A 20,105-nucleotide genomic window follows, 5' to 3' on the forward strand; every position below is an offset into this window, starting at 1 on the left:
TTAAGATTGTAGCCCAAACTGAAAACCTGACACTTCAACCAAGGAACCAATCAAAGCACACATTATATTCATAGTACCGTATCTCTGCTGGTCTTCTGAATTCAGAATCCATCAGCAAAATTGTATTTCTTCTTTATTCTAAGAACAAAAAATCGATTGTCTAGTTACCTGGAAGAACATCAAAGATCAACTGTTTATTGAAAAGCAACTGTGGAATACACATGAAAACAAATGGGATGAAGCAAGTCAACTCAATCTGTTTATTGTATTTAAATTTCTCACCATAATATTTATCTCTAAATATTCTGTAAATCTCTTGAAACTTGGCACTTGCCAATTCTAAATCAATGTCCTCGATAACTTATTTAGATCTATAGTTATGTAATTTAAGCTCTCTATTCAGTTTAGTATATGTGTTGTTTTTTGGATGTATCTTTTACTCAAGAAGGAACACTGCAAGGCCTTAAAGCAAGACATGCTATATAGATAAAAGGTTATACCTAAGGTTACTTCACAATTCACTCTGCTAGCACAATCAATACACTGCACAGCTTTCATTTTTACAAACCCAATAACTTCATTTAGGCTTACAAAGTAAAAGTGTTACTCTGCTGTCAAACCCAAGCCCTCTCAGTGATTAAGTCGCCAAAATGCAATTTAAAAACCCCTTCCTCTCATCTGCAATGCAGCATCAGCCTTATGTGACCAGTGTGAATATTCTGCGGAAGCTGCTATGCTAAAGATCAGAATTAACACAACAATTAATGTTCATAATGCAATTTGTACCTCAGATTTTCTAGGGTTTTTTTTGTTGTACGCCTGAGGACTGTAATGCACAGTTTATAAAGTGCTGTTTCACCAAAGTTCAGTAAATTGCATTCACTTTGGAACAATATCAGAATGATATTAAATTGCTATTCACAACTCGCTTAGTGTTTTATTTGCAAAATTGTAACTAACAATAAGAATTCAAATTATATGCAAATATAAAATGCAGAGATTTAAATCCATGAAAGCACAGAGTACTAGAGTTCATTTCAGCAAGTAGCGACTGCACTAGTCACGCTGCTGAGGGCAATTATGTACACCATGAGGCTAAACGTTAGCTTTATTCAGCAGAATTAAGTAGAAATTTGCACCAACATATTAATATTCAAAAATGATTTTGTTTCTAAAACGCTAGTAGGGAATGGCCACAGTTGGCAGGAGATGTTTAAAGGACTGTTTTCCCAGTGGGTCATTGCATAAGCTTTCACTTAAAAGCTGAGGGAAACACCACAGTTCCACAAGGGATGGGGATAAGTATTTTTGTTTTCTTGAAGATAAATAAAGTGTTGAGAATGGTGGTGCAGTATAACCATTAAATCACTTCCAATATGGCAATATCCACACCACCAGTCCAAGGCCTGCATATAACTAATAAAATAGATAAACAATATTGCTGGTGCTTGAGTTGATCTATTGATGATGATTTCCTTAGTTCTGCTCCTGGTCCTGTCTCAGCAGATAAAACTTCACTGGAAGCTGGAAGTTATTACTGAGATCATTGCTACTGAGACCCTCTCAAGATATCATTTTTCATAAGATGTACAGGATGTATGGTATCTCTTTACATATGGTATCTCTTTGCACATAGCAACATAAGTAGGCCATTCAGCCCCTCGAGCCTGTTCCGCCATTCAATTAGATCATGGCTGATCTGAAGCCTAATTCCATCCACCCGCCTTGGCGCCATATCTCTTAATACCCTTGACGAGCAAAGATCTAGCGATCTCAGATTTAAAATCATTAATTGAGCTAGTGTCTACTGCTTTCTGTGGGACAGCGCTCCACACTTCTACCACCCTTTGCATGAAGAAGTGTTTCCTAACTTCTCTCCTGAATGGCCTGACTCTGATTTTAAGGTTATATCCCCTTGTCCTAGACTCCCCCACCAGCAGAAAAAGTTTCTCTATCTACCCTATCAATTCCTTTCAAAATCCTAAAAGCCTTAATCAAATCTCTCCTTAATCTTTTATATTTTAATGAAATACAAGCCCAGTTTATGTAATCTCTCCTCATAATCTAACCCTTGGAGCCCTGGTAACATTCTGGTGAATCTGCACTGTACTCCTTCCAAGGCTGATATAGCCTTTCTAAGGTGCGGTGCTGAGAACTGTACTCAGTACTCCAGATGTGGTCTAACCAAGGCCTTGTATAGCTGTAGCAAAACTTCCTCCCCTTTATATTCTAGCCCTCTAGATATAAAGGCAAACATTCATTAGCCTTTCTGATTATTTTTTGTACATGACGACTACATTTTAGTGATCTGTGTACATGGACCCCCAAATCTCTTTGGACCGCCACTGTTCCTAACTTTTCACCATTTAAAAAATCCTCGGATCTATCCTTTATTGGTCCAAAATGGATGACCTCACACTTCCCTGCATTGAAATCCATCTGCCACAGTTTTGCCCACTCACTTAATCTATCAAGTCTCTAATTTTATGCTCCCATTTGCACTACTTACTATGCCACCAATCTTTGTGTCATCGGCAAACTTGGATATATGGCTCTCTATTGTGTTATCCAAGTCATTAATAAATATAGTGAATAGTTGAGGTCCCAGCACAGATTCTTGTGGGACAGCACTAGTCACTTCCTTCCAATTAGAGTACATACCCATTATCCCTATTCTCTTGTCTTCTACCATCTAACCAATCTCCTAACCAGGTTAATAATTTGTCTTCAATTCAATGAGCTTAATTTTAGCTGACAGTCTCGTATGTGGAGCCTTATCAAATGCCTTCTGGAAGGCCATATAAATTACATCCATAGACTGCTACTTTAGTTTCTGCCTACTACTTTAGTTACTTCCTCAAAAAAATTCAATTAGTTTTGTTAGACATGACCTGCCCTTTACAAATCCATGTTGGCTCAGTCTAATCAGCTCAAATTTCTCTAAGTGCTCAGTCACCCTGTCCTTAATTATAGATTCCAATAACTTCCCCACAACAGATGGTGGACTAACAGGTCTTAACATTTCCTGGTTTCTCTCTCTCACCTTTCTTAAATAATGGAGTTACATTTACAATTTTCCAATCTAAAGGGACAATTCCTGAATCGAGAGAGCTTTGGAAGATTATGACTAAAACATCTGCAATTTTCTTACCTACTTCCTTTAAAACCCTGGGGTTGAATCCATCAGGTTCTAGGGAATTGTCAGTCTTTAGTGCCATTATTTTTTCTAATACTGTTTTCTTGTTTACATTAACTTTAGTGAGTTCCAGTCCTTGATTAATTATTAGTTTCCCTGGACTGTCAGGTATATTATTATCTCCCTTTACTGTGATGACTGACACAAAGTAATTATTCAACAAGCCTGCCATTTCCTTATTTTCATTTGCAATATTATCCACATCTGTTTTTAAAGGGCCCACATTACCCTTGACTACCCTTTTTCTTCTAATATAATTGTGAAAACTTTTTGCGTTAATCTTGATATCCCTCGCAAGTTTCTTTTTGAGTTCCCTTTTTGCAGCTCTTACTATCTTTTTTGTCTTCCTTTGCTGTTCTTTATATCTCTCCCAGTCCCCTGGATCTACACTATTCTTTGCACTTTTGTATGCTCTTTCCTTTCATTTTATGTTATCTCTAACCTCCTTTGTCGATCATTGCTGTTTTATTTGGTAAACAGAGCTCCTGCCCCTTAGGGGTATATACTGGTCCTGTATTAAGCTAAGTTCTTTTTTGAACACCTCCCACTGTTCATCTGTAGTTTTACCCGATAGCCCACCGTTTTGACCAGTTTGCTGTCATCAGTCTCTGTCGCATCCCGTTACGTTAGCATAACCAAAATCTAGAATCTTAGTAGCTGTGTTAAGTTTCTCCTTTTCAAACCTAACATTGAATTCGATCATATTATGATCACTGTTAGATAAATGGTCCCTTACAGTTAGATTAGTAACTAAGTTTGGCTCATTACCCATTACTAAATCTAGTATGGCCTGCCCTCTTGTTGTTTCTAGAACATATTGTTCCAGAAAACTATCTTGAATGCACTCAAGAAATTCACTACCTTTCTGACTTGAGCTACTCTGCTCTTCCCAATCTATATGAAAATGGAAGTCTCCCATCAAAACAACTCTGCTTTTGCTCCAAGCTTCTCCAATCTCTGAATTAATACATTCTGCCACTTCATTGCTGCTAACAGGAGGCCTGTAGACAACTCCCATTAGTTTTAAGTCCACTCTTATTCTTCAATTCTATCCATAGATCTCTGCTGATTGCTTTCCCTTACCTATATCCTTTCTTACTAATGTTGTAATAGTATCTTTAATCAATAAGGCTACCCTTCCTCCTCTTCCAGTTTCCCTATCTTTTCTAAAGACCTTATAACCTGGAATATTTCACTTCCAAACCTGACCAGCTTGCAGCCGTGTCTCAGTAATGGTCACCATGTTATACCCTCTAAGCTGCATTTGAGCCTCTAGTTTACATAATTTATTTCTTATACTCCGTGCATTTGTATATAAAACTCTTATTTGGGCAAGAGACCCTAACCTGTCCTTCTGCCCTGATGCTGTCTTTCTCACACCATTTAACTTAACACATAAGAACATAAGGAACAGGAGCAGGAGTAGGCCATACGGCCCCTTGAGCCTGCTCCACCATTCCATTCAATAAGATCATGGCTTATCTTTGGCCTCAACTACACTTTCCCACCCGATCCCCGTATCCCTTGATTCCCTCAGAGTGCAAAAATCTATCGATCTCAGTCTTGAATATACTCAACGAATGAGCATCAACAGTCCTCTAGGGTAGAGAATTCCAGAGATTCACGACCCTCTGAGTGAAGAAATTCCTCCTCATCTCACTCCTAAATGTCCAACCCCTTATCCTGAGACTATGTTCCCTATTTCTAGACTCCTTAGCCAGGGGAAACGTCCTCTTAACATCTACGCTGTCAAGCCCTCTTATAATCTTACGTTTCAATGAGATCACCTCTCATTCTTCTAAACTCCAGAGAGTATGGGCCCATTCTACTCAATCTTTCCTCATAGGACAACTCTCTCATCCCAGGAATCAATCTAGTGAACCTTCGTTTCACCGCCTCTAAGTATATCCTTCCTTAGGTAAGGAGACCAAAACTGCACGTAGTACCCCAGATGAGGTCTCACCAAAGCCCCGTACAATTGCATCAAGACTTACTTTTGTGTTCCAATCTTGCAATAAAGGCCAACATACCATTTGCCTTACTAATTGCTTGCTGTACCTTTTTTTCTTATTCGTTCATGGGATGTGGGTCTCGCTGGCGAATCCACCATCTATTGCCCATCCCTAATAGCCCTTGAGAAGGTGGTGGTGAGTCGCCTTCTCGAACCGCTGCAGTCCATGGGGTGAAGGTTCTCCCACAGTGCTGTTTGGAAGAGAGTTCCAGAATTTTGACCCAGCGACGATGAAGGAACGGTGATATATTTCCAAGTCTGCATGTTAACTTTCTGTGTTTCGTGTTCAAGGACAGCCAAATCCCTCTGAACACCAACATTTAATAGTTTCTCACCATTTAAAAAATATTCAGTTTTTCTATTTTTCTTACCAAAGTGAATAACCTCACATTGTACTCCATCTGCCACCTTCTTGCTCACTCACTTAACCTGTTGATATCCTTTTGCATCCTCCTCCAGCTTACTTTCCCACCCAGCTTTGCATCGTCAGCAAACTTGGATACATTACACTCGGTCCCTTCATCTAAGTCATTAATATAGATTGTAAATAGCTGAGGCCCAAGCACCAATCTCTGCGGCACCCACTAGTTACAGCCTGCCAACCTGAAAATGACCCATTTATTCCTACTCTCTGATTTCTGTCCGTTAGCCAATCCTCAATCCATGCTAATATATTACCCCCAATCCCACATCTTGTGTAACAACCTCTTTTGTGGCACCTTATCAAATGCCTTTTGAAAATCCAAATATACTAAGTCCACTGGTTCCCCCTTATCTACCCCGCTAGTTACACCCTCAAAAAACTCCAGTAGATTTGTCAAACATGATTTCCCCTTCATAAAACCATGCTGGCTCCGCCTAATCATATTATGATTTTCTAAGTGTCCTGTTACTACGTCCTTAATAATAGATTCTAGCATTTTCCCTACTACTGATGTCAGGCTAACTGGCCCATAGTTCTCTCTCCCTCCTTATAGCGGGGTTATATTTGCTACCTTCCAATCCACGGGGACCGTTCTCGAATCTAGGGAATTCTGGAAGAACAAAACCAATGCATCCACTATCTCTACAGCCACCTCTTTTAAAACTCTAGGATGTAGGTCATGGGAATTTTAGGGCTTTTAGCCCCATTAATTTTTCTCAAACTTTTTCTTTACTAATCTTAATTACTTTAAGTTCCTCCCTTTCATTTGACGAATGATTCCCCACTATTTTGTTTTTTGTGCCTTCCACTGTGAATACATAACACGTTTCTTACTTGTCACTCCTGCTGTAACTACTTTAGTTATTTTAGTATTCCCATCACCTGGAGTATCTGTATCACAGTTTGTGACCTGAACTCTGCTCTTATCCCTTTTTTAAATCTTTAAACTTTCATTTTTATTATTGTTTCTGACTGAGACCTCCCCCCGATTTATTAGTTTAAAGTCCTTTTTACCACCCTATTTATCCTTTCCGGTAGGATCCTGGCCCCAGCACGGTTCAGATGCAGCCCGTCCCAACAGTACAGCTCCCTCCTGTCCCAGTACTGATGCCAGTGTCCCCTGAAATGGAACCCCTCCTTCCCACACCTCTCTTTTAGTCATATGTTCTCCTTCCTGATCTGTTTGTCCCTATGCCAATTAGCATGTGGCTCAGGTGATAATCCTGAGATTACCACCCTTGAGGTCCTGCTTTTTAATTTAGCTCCTAACTCTTGATACTCCCTCAGCAGCACCTCCTCCTTTTCCTTCCCTAGGTCATTGGCCCCGACATGGAATGCTACAACTGGATCTTCCCCCTCCCTTTCCAAATTCCTTTCTAGCCGCATCGAGATATCTCTTACCCTGGCGCCGGGTAGGCAATACACCCTTCAGGACTCTCGATCGTGGCTGCAGAGGATGCTATAAATCCCCCAAATTATTGAATCCCCTATAACTACTACATTTCTATTCTGCTCCTCCCCCTTTGGACAGCCCTCTGCTCCATGGTGCCTGGGTCAGCATTGTGGCTGTCCTCCCCACAATGTATGACATTGCAAAATTTTACTTCATTATCCACTTGCTAATTACACATCCCTATACTTTGAAGGATCTTATGTGACTACTTCTGTTGGCTACAAGTTAAAATTACATTTGATATGTTCAATGACAATTAATCCTGGTGAAGCAACTCTTGTTTAACATGAGCATGAGATGTGGACATATCAGTGAAAATATTCACCAACACGACTAACCCTGGAACATTTCAAGTCCGAGAACATGGGCAGATACTTAATGCACAGTTTAATTTAAATCATGATCTGGAAATGTTAGTTAAACTATTTTATATTGTTTAGGCTCAGTAACTTTTCAAAATTCAATTTTCAACGTCACAGAAAGAAAGAACTTGCATTTATATAGCGCCTTTCATGACCTCAAGACGTCCCAAAGCTCTTTACAGCTCTTTACTTTTGAAGTGTAGTCACTGTTGTTATGTCATTGGCAAAATGACCTAACAAAACAAAAGAAGACAGTGCTACCGTAAGGGTAATAACCCAAAGCAAGAAATATTTTAAAATGATGGTACAGGATTACTTGGCAGGATTTTCCTCTAATTCTTAGCCTGTTTTTGACCAGTTCTCGGGTGAGTGAGAGTCAAAAAAAAGACAGGTATCCATTACAGATGCCTGTCCATTTTTTTTACCTGATGTATTTTCTGGCTTTGCATATGCCGGGCTCAAGAAGCTCCTGCCAATTCTGGATGAGTGTATTTAAGTGAGGCGGTAATGATGATGTGACAGCATACGTTGTACTTCCTGTCATTACCATTTAGTAATGCTCGACTTAACTCACGTATGTATACAACATTGCCAGCATTGCTAGGTAATAGGCAACATGGAGCTTTAATGAGAAAAAACTTGCATTTATATGGTGCCTTTCACATTTTCAGGCTATCACAGCCCATGAATTATTTTGGAGTGCAATCACTGTTGTTATGTAGGCAAACGTAGCAGCAAGGTCTCACAAATAATAATGAGGTACGTGACCAGATAAGCTGTATTGGTGGTGATGGTCTGTGCCTATGGAAATTGCCACTGCTGGTATCACACTCTGCACGAAACCTTGAGTATTATCACTGAAGGATCATCCTCCAATATAAACTACCTTCTTCTCACACAGAGGGGTAGATAATATCTTTACCAAAGGGAAGAGAAGAGAAAGGAGAGGAAGGGAAAAAAACTTGGAGAAAAATAAATAAAGTTAGAACCTACATTAATAAGAGTAATAATTCTTGAACTTTCACATTCCCTCATGATGGTGGATCTTAATAAGAGCAATGTATTCTATCACCGACAACTTATGTTCCAAAGCAACATAATTAAATTCTCTCTGCAGGATTGCGGATCACCAAGGTCACAGTTTTTTTATGAATCCATGCAACAAGCAATTTTTACTCATCGGTAACCTGCTCACTGACAAACAGTTTGGGTTTCACCATAACCACCCGGCTCCAGACTACATTACTGCCTTGATCCAAATATGGACACAAGAGCTGAATACCAGAGCAGAAGACTAGATGCCCTCGACATAATGGCAACAAAGAACTGAGTATAGCAAATCTGAGGTCAATAGTGGGTGGGGGGGCGGGTCAAAGGGAAAATCCACTAGTGGTTGGAGTCAAAGCTGACACAAGGGAAGATGGTTGTAGTTGTCATGGGCCAATCATCATTTTCTTAGGTCATCACTTTCAGAGTTCCTCAGCATCCTTGGCCCAAATACTTTCAGCTGCTTCATCAATGACCTTCCCTGTGTCATAAGGTCAGGAGTCAGGCTGTTTGCTCAAGATTCTACAGTGTTCAACTCCATTTGCAACTCCTCTGATAATGAAGTAGCCCATACCAACCTATCGCAGGACTTGGACCACATTCAGACTTGGGCTAACAACTGGTGGGTAACATTCACACTAAATAAGTGCCATGTAATGACCACCTCCAACAAAAAAAAGTCCAGCTGTCTCCCCATGACCTTTCAAGGCACCATCATTACCAAATCCCCACCAACAATTCAGGGTCGCCATTGACCAGAAGCTTAATGGACCAGCCATATCAGAGCAGGCAGAGGCTAGGTACTCTGCAGGGAGTGGTTCACCTCCTGATCCATCATCTACAAGTTAGGAGTCTGATATAATGGAATATTCACTAGTTACCTGGATGAGTGCAGCCACAACAACACTCAAGAAGCGCAACAACATCCAGGACAGAAGAGTTCACTTGATCAGTGGCCCTACCATTGGGCTCAGCATAGTTCTTTTCCACCACCACTGCACCGTGGTTGCATCACCTTTCATTCATCATCATTGCAACGTCAGAATCGTGGAATTTTGCCCACCTAACACCATTTTGAAAGCACCATCACCATAAGAACTGCAGCGGTTCAAGGAGAAGGCCCACCACAACTTCTCAGGGAAACTGGGGATGGGCAATAAATGTAGCTTTGCTGATATCGTCCACATCCCAAAACTACATGTTTTAAAAACCCATCCTCCGTATTCATCAGAACCAGAAGGCCTTGAGTCAAAGAAGGATCTGATTACTTTCTTAATCTCCTTTTTTATTGTCATAGGAATTGCAAAAATTCAAAATATGTATGAAATCATGGACTGGAAAAATGCTATTCTTTCCTTCAGGCCTATTTCTTCCACAATGTATAATCTACTTTATCATAGACTCTACCCAATCCATTTTGTCTCCTAAGAAAAAGTTCTGCAAAGTTTCTTTCTGCCCCCAGAGGTAAATGAATCAAAGCTCCAGAGTGCCCATCTGATCTTACATCCTACATTATTTATCCTTGAATGGTTGCCTTCATTAGCATGACACTCCCTAGGGGGAGTGTTTGCTAGTGCTGTTGGGGAGGGTTTAAACTAATGTGGCAGGGGGATGGGAACCGATGCAGGAAGTCAGTGGGAAGTAAAGTGGTGATAGAAACAAAAGGCAGTAAGGGAGAGTGTATAAAGCATGACCGGACAGATGGTCTGAGAAAGCAGGGCAAAGACCAAGGGAAGTCTAGAAGTCTGATGGGCAAGGCAGATGAACTCAGGGCATGGATGGGTACATGGGACTGGGATGTTATAGCTATTACTGAAACATGGCTAAGGGAGGGGCAGGACTGGCAGCTCAATGTTCCAGGGTACAGATGCTATAGGAAAGATAGAGCAGGAGGTAAGAGAGGAGGGGGAGTTGCGTTCTTGATTAGGGAGAACATCATGGCAGTAGTGAGAGGGGATATATCCGAGGGTTCGCCCACTGAGTCTATATGGGTAGAACTGAAAAATAAGAAGGGAGAGATCACTTTGATAGGATTGTACTACAGACCCCCAAATAGTCAACGGGAAATTGAGGAGCAAATATGTAAGGAGATTACAGACAGCTGCAAGAAAAATAGGGTGGTAATAGTAGGGGACTTTAACTTTCCCAACATTGACTGGGACAGCCATAGCATTAGGGGCTTGGATGGAGAAAAATTTGTTGAGTGTATTCAGGAGGAATTTCTCATTCAGTATGTGGATGGCCCGACTAGAGAGGGGGCAAAACTTGACCTCCTCTTGGGAAATAAGGAAGGGCAGGTAACAGAAGTGTTAGTGAGGGATCACTTTGGGACCAGTGATCATAATTCCATTAGTTTTAAGATAGCTATGGAGAATGATAGGTCTGGCCCAAAAGTTAAAATTCTAAATTGGGGAAAGGCCAATTTTGATGGTATTAGACAGGAACTTTCAGAAGTTGATTGGGAGAGTCTGTTGGCAGGCAAAGGGACATCTGGTAAGTGGGAGGCTTTCAAAAGTGTGCTAACCAGGGTTCAGGGTAAGCACATTCCTTATAAAGTGAAGGGCAAGGTTGGTAGAAGTAGGGAACCTTGGATGACTCGGGAGATTGAGGCCCTAGTCAAAAAGAAGAAGGAGGCATATGACATGCATAGACAGCTGGGATCAAGTGGATCCCTTGAAGAGTATAGAGATTGCCGGAGTAGAGTTAAGAGAGAAATCAGGAGGGCAAAAAGGGGACATGAGATTGCTTTGCAGATAAGGCAAAGGAGAATCCAAAGAGCTTCTACAAATACGTAAAGGGCAAAAGAGTAACTAAGGAGAGAGTAGGGCCTCTTAAGGATCAACAAGGTCATCTATGTGCGGAACCACAAGAGATGGGTGAGATCCTAAATGAATATTTCACATCGGTATTTACGGTTGAGAAAGGCATGGATGTTAGGGAACTTGGGGAAATAAATAGTGATGTCTTGAGGAGCGTACATATTACAGAGAGGGAGGTGCTGGAAGTCTTAACGCGCATCAAGGTAGATAAATCTCCGGGACCTGATGAAATGTATCCCAGGACGTTATGGGAGGTTAGGGAGGAAATTGCGGGTCCCCTAGCAGAGATATTTGAATCATCCACCGCTACAGGTGAGGTGCCTGAAGATTGGAGGGTAGCAAATGTTGTGCCTTTGTTTAAGAAGGGTGGCAGGGAAAAGCCTGGGAACTACAGACCGGTGAGCCTGACATCTGTAGTGGGTAAGTTGTTAGAGGGTATTCTGAGAGACAGGATCTACGGGCATTTGGAGAGGCAGGGACTGATTAGGAACAGTCAGCCTGGTCTTGTGAGAGGAAAATCATGTCTCACAAATTTGATTGAGTTTTTTGAAGGGGTAACCAAGAAGATAGATGAAGGCTGTGCAGTAGACGTGGTCTACATGGACTTTAGCAAAGCCTTTGACAAGGTACCGCATGGTAGGTTGTTACATAAGGTTAAATCTCACGGGATCCAAGGAGAGGTAGCCAATTGGATAAAAAATTGGATTGACGACAGAAGACAGAGGGTGGTTGTAGAGGGTTGTTTTTCAAACTGGAGGCCTGTGACCAGCGGTGTGCCTCAGGGATCGGTGCTGGGTCCGCTGTTATTTGTTATTTATATTAATGATTTGGATGAGAATTTAGGAGGCATGGTTAGTAAGTTTGCAGATGACACCAAGATTGGTGGCATTGTGGACAGTGAAGAAAGTTATCTAGGATTGCAACGGGATCTTGATAAATTGGGCCAGTGGGCCGATGAATGGCAGGTGGAGTTTAATTTAGATAAATGTGAGGTGATGCATTTTGGGAGATCGAATCGGGCCAGGACCTACTCCGTTAATGGTAGGGCGTTGGGGAGAGTTATAGAACAAAGAGATCTCGGAGTACATGTTCATAGCTCCTTGTAAGTGGAGTCACAGGTGGATAGGGTGGTGAAGAAGGCATTCAGCATGCTTGGTTTCATTGGTCAGAACATTGAATACAGGAGTTGGGATGTCTTGTTGAAGTTGTACAAGACATTAGTAAGGCCACACTTGGAATACTGTGTACAGTTCTGGTCACCCTATTATAGAAAGGATATTATTAAACTAGAAAGAGTGCAGAAAAGATTTACTAGGATGCTACCAGGACTTGATGGTTTGACTTATAGGGAGAGGTTGGATAGACTGGGACTTTTTTCCCTGGAGAGTAGGAGGTTAAGGGGTGATCTTATAGAAGTCTATAAAATAATGAGGGGCATAGATAAGGTAGATAGTCAAAATCTTTTCCCAAAGGTAGGGGAGTCTATAACGAGGGGGCATAGATTTAAGGTGAGAGGGGAGAGATACAAAAGGGTCCAGAGGGGCAATTTTTTCACTCAAAGGGTGGTGAGTGTCTGGAACGAGCTGCCAGAGGCAGTAGTAGAGGCGGGTACAATTTTGTCTTTTAAAAAGCATTTGGACAGTTACATGGGTAAGATGGGTATAGAGGGATATGGGCCAAGTGCAGGCAATTGGGACTAGCTTAGTGGTATAAACTGGGCGACATGGACATGTTGGGCCGAAGGGCCTGTTTCCATGTTGTAAACTTCTATGATTCTATGACATTTCTATGCCTCCTGCAGCTCAGGAAAAATCATGTTCCACACAACCTTTAATTTGAGAGCATTGCCATAAATATTTCAGGATCGTACCAAATCATCTTGTTAGTGATACACTGATTCAATGGATAACGTGATAAACGTTATAATTGATGATATACTCAGATTTTATTGCCTTGATCCATGCACTGTGACTCATGTACATTGTATTCCCTGGCCAACAGGGAAACCTCCTACTGGCCTCTGTCAACGCTGCTCTGTAACTGGCTGCAGTCCAGAGTAAATCACTCTCCAATTTCTCTCCTTCACACTGGGAAAGCACTTAACCTGTGTTTGGTGTGGCTCAATGGAGTGCATAAGGAGGTGAACAGTACAACTTCCGTGCAAATAAAATTGACACTGACTTATTCTTCTCTATTCACAGCTCCTGGCATTTGATCTGAAAATATGATGAATAGCAGTTGTGGATGCAGTTTTGGGCCAAACTGCCTTGCCTGCTGACTGTGGAAAGATGAATAAGAGGAGCCTATAACAGGTAGAAAAAAAGAAAACCAATAATTAAGAAAAGAAATAACATGCTTGTTTCAGCTTATAGAAAATTTCCCTATAATTGGATCATTTCACGACCGTACTTAAGTTTTTTTCTGCAAACGACAACTTATAGGTCTATAAATAAATCCTAATAAGCAGGTAATTTTAATCATCAAATTATCGTAATTAAGAATGAATGGACTCAGCTGCTTCCACTGGCTTGCCTGAATATTACTATTTATTTCCAAAGTGTGTACAGATAGTAATGTAAGTTTAGGAGATGCTGTGGGTGGGTTGGGCAATTTTCAACAGCTGACCACCTATTTTTCAGGTGAGAAATGAGCTGTCAGCAGTTGAAAATTTTGGGGGGACCTCAGCTGCACCATTAATGCCCAAGGCCCACGTGAAAATCACAATATAAATGGATGAGCAGCACGCCCATCTATTTAGGGCGGGGAGCTTCTTAAATCTGCAAATCGGGGTCCTATGCTGCTTGTTGGACCCCATCTTAAATTTTCAGGTACAAATGGGCAGAGCTTGTGTGGTGCCCGCTCCGCCCATTTTACCAGGTGGTGAGTGGCCTAACATAACGATCCTTCAAAAGAACATTGGCGACTACTTAAGAAAAGGCCCAGAATTTTTTTTTGGCGGGGCGGGGGAGAAAGAGTTTTTGTGGGGCCGGGAAGAACAGGAGTGCTTCTCCTGGCACCACAAAAATACTGCAGCCTGGTACCAGCCCGTGCTCGATCCCCTCCAGATTGGCCTGTTTGACATCCGCAACTCGCTGGTCACATTCAAATGAGGCCCAAACTCGAAGATGGTTTGGGCCTTCCAACACTTTCATCGGGTGAATCGCGCGGCCGTTTTGCCAACTTCAGGCCTTTCTCAGATGGAAGTCAAAATTTAGGTAAACCAGAAGTGTGAACGATTCTATTCCTTTTAGTCGACTAGAGTGATATTTCCAGTGGTCTTGAAGTAGGCAACTGCCTGGACTAGAAAATTGTGTGTGGTGTAGTGAGGCTTGAGAGAGGATAGCAGAAAAAAATATTTTTAAAACTGTAATGAATGGATAATGATATGAATCTAAATGCACTATTTGCGTGATTCTTTCTAATACACCTACCATTTGTACCATTCCACTAGCAATGCATACTATATGTATAATTCCCCATAACTGGCGAATAAGTAAATATGTTCTAAACCATAAAATCTGCAGCTTGAAAACCAGCAGGATTCTTCAGACTGATATCTGTGGGAAATAACAGTAACGTTATTTTGAAGATTAAAATGTGAACTTACAAATCAAAGATAATAAACTTACAGGATATATTAACAACTGAAACTGTTGGTTTAATGGATCTTGATCATTGTGAATATTTGTAAAAATCAGCCAACAAAAATGAGTAAGACTGCAGTTGCACAGAGAAAGAAAATACAGCTATCATTATTCGGTGTTTCAACGGCTGAGGATTATGGGCATCTTAAGCGGACAACTAAATGAAGAACAGCCCAGTACATGGAGGACATAAAACTACCAGGAAACAAAAAGGCCTGGCCAGTCAACAATAAAATGAAGGCATGTAGCAAAGAATGATCTACCTAATGCTGCTATTAGCTTTGAGAAGCCATCAAGGAAGATAGTCAAGCAAGAATGAGATACATGGTTACGTGAAAAACATTCAGATGCTTCTTCACTAGTTATTTACAAGAAAGCTATTTTATATATGTTATTGTCCATTTTTTCTCTTACTGGTGTCTCGTTCCTGAGGAGTCAGCAATATCCAGCGTTTAAACTTTCCTTGGCTGTCAGTAATCTTGAGTCAGATGCAAGAAATATGATTCAAAAGAAGATGGGTTCTATTAGTTTTTTTAGTTCCACGGGGAAATGCCTTGGTGCCACATAGTACCCGGGTAGAAACCCCCATCTGAGATCTGCCAATTCCGGATATGTGAAATTAAAACTGGAAAATATCATCTAAAAAGAGAAGAAACACGTTAATATTTCTGTTCAGACCCTTTGTGAGAACAGAACAGCTGTTCTAACACAGGATCTGCGCCTGAAATACTTGGGGGCAGAAATCGCTCACGAAATAACGGTGAGCTCAACAGCGCTCACCGTTATTTCGCGCTGCAATCAGAGAAATAACTGAAAAAATGCAAACTTGCTTATCTGCCCAGCTGGAAAATAATTAATTATGCCACAAAACAGGTACGCTTAAAAATACCAGGTCTAAACTAAGTAACAGTGCTGTAAGTCTTAATGACGGCCAAACAACTAAAAATTAACTTTTAAAAATGTGACATCTCATTACTCCTTATTTTAATCGTTTCTGGGAATTTTTTTTTTTGTTTACTTATCCCTTCTGTCTCTTTTATTTAATTCAATTATTTCTTACCCTCTCTTTTTTTTCGCTGTCTATAATTGTTTTTACATTGATATTAATGTTGTACCTTTCACTTCCCTGGTTTAACGTACCAAGCTTGCAGAGAGTTACACAGCTTGTCAAAAATGCTGCCATCTCAAGGGGAGAGATCAATCCTCTTGCTTCTCCCATGGTCTTAGCTTCGTCAGACTGACACTGGACTCTTCTCCGCTTCCTATTCGAGGACGTGCCCGAAGAAAAGACGACACTTGCCGCTCCGAGCGATTTCTAACTCATTAACTTATAGATTGATATAAGCTGATAAATCAGTTGTGTGCTTCACTTTTGTTTTGAAATCTCACCAAACCAAGACCACGCAATCTGAGTAGCAGAAAGACCTGGGGGGGAATTTTAACCCCAGGAACGGGTGGGTTGGGGGCAGGTGGGAAGTTAAAATAATGCAATTTTCAAGCGCGACCACAACCCGGCTCCAACAGGTCCACTTCCGGGTTTAACAGAGGTGCATTTGGTTGCTTGCGAGTAGCATGGGTTTCCTGGGGCTCGGGAAACTCAGTGTAACAGAGGCGACATTGAGTGCCAGTTCATGGGGGTCTTTAAAGTTCTGATTGCCCGATGTGAATAAAAGCTCAGGTGATTTCAGCTGGTGTCTCAGTTCCCTCTAGCAAACTTTTGTTTTTTCAGAACTATGGAGGCATTTAAACAGACAAGATCAATATGGGGTGCACCATAGGACATCGGATGAGGAAGACAATCGCCATCCATGGCAGCCGCGTTGTGCTGTGGTGGGATCTCCAGGTACACGAGAGATGCACAACACTGATCTGGAGAACATTAGAGAGAAGACCAGAGTGGAGTACAGCAGAGAGGAGAGCTGAGTGGAGAACACCAGAGAGGGGAGCAGAGTGGAGAACTGCAGGGAGGGGAGCAAGAGGGGCCAAGGTCGCAGGAGGCACTACCCACGTGAGAGGGTCTGTAGACAGAGGTTGAGCTTTCTTGACCTATCTGAACAGCAGTGCCTATGCAGGCTCAGATTGAACCGGCAGGTGGTCACAGACATCTGCAGGCTGCTTCCAGAAGAGCTGCTCCCTGCTGGATCTGGTGGCCACGCATTACCCATCGCTGTAAACGTAACGACTGCCCTCAATTTCTTTGCCTCTGGCTCCTTCCAGTGCTCGACTGGAGACATCTCCAGGGCCTCCCGGTTGGCTGCACATAAATGTATAAGACAGATAACGGATAGGGTGTTTTCCAGAGCGTCCACTTATGTGAAATTCCCCACGACGACAATAGCAAGAATGAGCGGGCAGTCAGTTTCACCCTTCTGGCTGGCTTCCCGCAGGTAAAGGGTGCCATCGATTGCACACACGTGGCAATCCGAGGACCACCACATGAACCAGGAGTATTTATCAACTGCAAGAGATTTCACTCCATCAATTCACAGCCGGTGTGCAACCACAAGAAGAGATTCATGCAGATGTGCGCCAGATTCCCTGGTAGCTGTCATGATGTTTTTATACTACGGCAGTCTAATATTCCAGACCTCTTCCGACCAAGAGACAGACTTAAGGGCTGGCTCTTAGGAGACAAGGGATATCCCTTCAAACATGGCTCATGACACCTGTGAGGAACTCCATCAATGAGGCGCAAGAGCACCACAACGAGAGCCACATGGCCACCAGGTGTGACACTGAGCAAGTCATCGGAATGTTGAAGATGCGCTTTGGATGCCTGGATAGGTCTGGAAGGTGCCCTTCAGTACTTGCCAGTGAGGGTGTCCAGCATAATATTGGTGTGCTGCGTCCTGTACAACATTGTACAGCAGAGAGGATTAGAGATGGAGGACGACTGAGGTGCTCGCCAATCATCTTCTGATGACTAGATCATTGCAGAAGAGGAGGAGGAGGAAAATGAGCAATATGAAGATGGGGCACCCATCGCCAGACCAGCTGCCGACATTGCTGCCCGGGACGCCCTTATATCACAATGGTTCACTTAGTTAGTCAGTGAGAAAAAGAAACATTGTAATACCCCAGCCCACTCCCACCACAAGCAACCATGCCCCCAACAATTGCACAAAAATAATCCTTCACCTGGCGAATTTAAATTCAATTAATTAAATTCAATTAATGAATTAAAAATCTGGAATTAAAATACCAGTATCAGTAATGGTGGCCATGAAACTACAGGATTGTTGTAAAAACCCATCTGGTTCACTAATGTCCCTCAGGGAAGGAAACCTGCCGTCCTTACCCGGTCTGGCCTATATGTGACTCCAGACCCACAGCAATTGTGGTTGATTCTTAATTGCCCTCTGAAATGGCCCAGCAAGCCACTCAGTTGTAAAATCTCGCTACGAAAAGTCATAATAAGAATAAAACCGGATGGACCACCCGGCATCGGACCACTAGGCACCGGACACGACAACGGCAAACCAAGCCCAGTCGACCCTGCAAGGTCCTCCTCACGAACATCTGGGGACTTGTGCCAAAATACAGTCAGGAGGGAGTGGCCCTGGGAGTCCTCAACATTGACTCTGGACCCCATGAAATTTCATGGCATCAGGTCAAACATGGGCAAGGAAACCTCCTGCTGATTACCACCTACCGCCCTCCCTCAGCTGATGAATCAGTCCTCCTCCATGTTGAGCACCACTTGGAGGAAGCACTGAGGGTAGCAAGGGCACAAAATGTACTCTGGGTGGGGGACTTCAATGTCCATCACCAAGAGTGGCTCGGTAGCACGACTACTGACCGAGCCCTGAAGGACATAGCTGCCAGACTGGGCCTGCGGCAGGTGGTGAGCGAACCAACACGAGGGAAAAACATACTGGACCTTGTCCTCACCAATCTACCTGTCGCAAATGCATCTGTCCATGACAGTATTGGTAGGAGTGACCACCACACAGTCCTTGTGGAGACCAAGTCCCTTCTTCGCACTGAGGACACCATCCAACGTGTTGTGTGGCACTACCTCCGTGCAAAATGGGATAGATTCAGAACAGATCTAGCAGCTCAAAACTGGGCATCCATGAGATGCTGTGGGCCATCAGCAGCAGCAGAATTGTATTCCAGCACAATCTGTAACCTCACGGCCCAACATATTCCTCACTCTACCATTACCAACAAGCCAGGGGATCAACCCTGGTTCAATGAGGAGTGTAGAAGAGCATGCCAGGAGCAGCACCAGGCGTACCTAAAAATGAAGTGCCAACCTGGTGAAGCTACAACTCAGGACTACATGCATGCTAAACAGCAGAAGCAACATGCTATAGACAGAGCTAAGTGATTCCACAACCAACGGATCAGATCAAAGCTCTGCAGTCCTGCCACATCCAATCGTGAATGGTGGTGGACAATTAAACAACTAACGGGAGGAGGAGGCTCTGCAAACATCCCCATCCTCAATGATGGCGGAGTCCAGCACGTGAGTGCAAAAGACAAGGCTGAAGCTTTTGCAACCATCTTCAGCCAGAAGTGCCGAGTGGATGATCCATCTCGGCCTCCTCCCGATATCCCCACCATCACAGAAGCCAGTCTTCAGCCATTCGATTCACTCCACGTGATATCAAGAAACGGCTGAGTGCACGGGACACAGCAAAGGCTATGGGCCCCGACAACATCCCAGCTGTCGTGCTGAAGACTTGTGCTCCAGAACTAGCTGTGCCTCTAGCCAAGCTGTTCCAGTACAGATACAACACTGGCATCTACTCGACAATGTGGAAAATTGCCCATGTATGTCCTGTCCACAAAAAGCAGGACAAATCCAATCCGGCCAATTACCGCCCCATCAGTCTACTCTCAATCATCAGCAAAGTGATGGAAGGTGTCGTCGACAGTGCTATCAAGTGGCACTTACTCACCAATAACCTGCTCACCGATGCTCAGTTTCGGTTCCACCAGGACCACTCGGCTCCAGACCTCATTACAGCTTTGGTCCAAACATGGACAAAAGAGCTGAATTCCAGAGGTGAGGTGAGAGTGAATGCCCTTGACATCAACGCAGCATTTGACCGAGTGTGGCACCAAGGAGCCCTAGTAAAATTGAAGTCAATGGGAATCAGGGGGAAAACTCTCCAGTGGCTGGAGTCATACCTAGCACAAA

Source organism: Heptranchias perlo, chromosome 10 (genome assembly GCF_035084215.1).
Source record: "Heptranchias perlo isolate sHepPer1 chromosome 10, sHepPer1.hap1, whole genome shotgun sequence".
NCBI classification, from domain to species: domain Eukaryota; kingdom Metazoa; phylum Chordata; class Chondrichthyes; order Hexanchiformes; family Hexanchidae; genus Heptranchias; species Heptranchias perlo.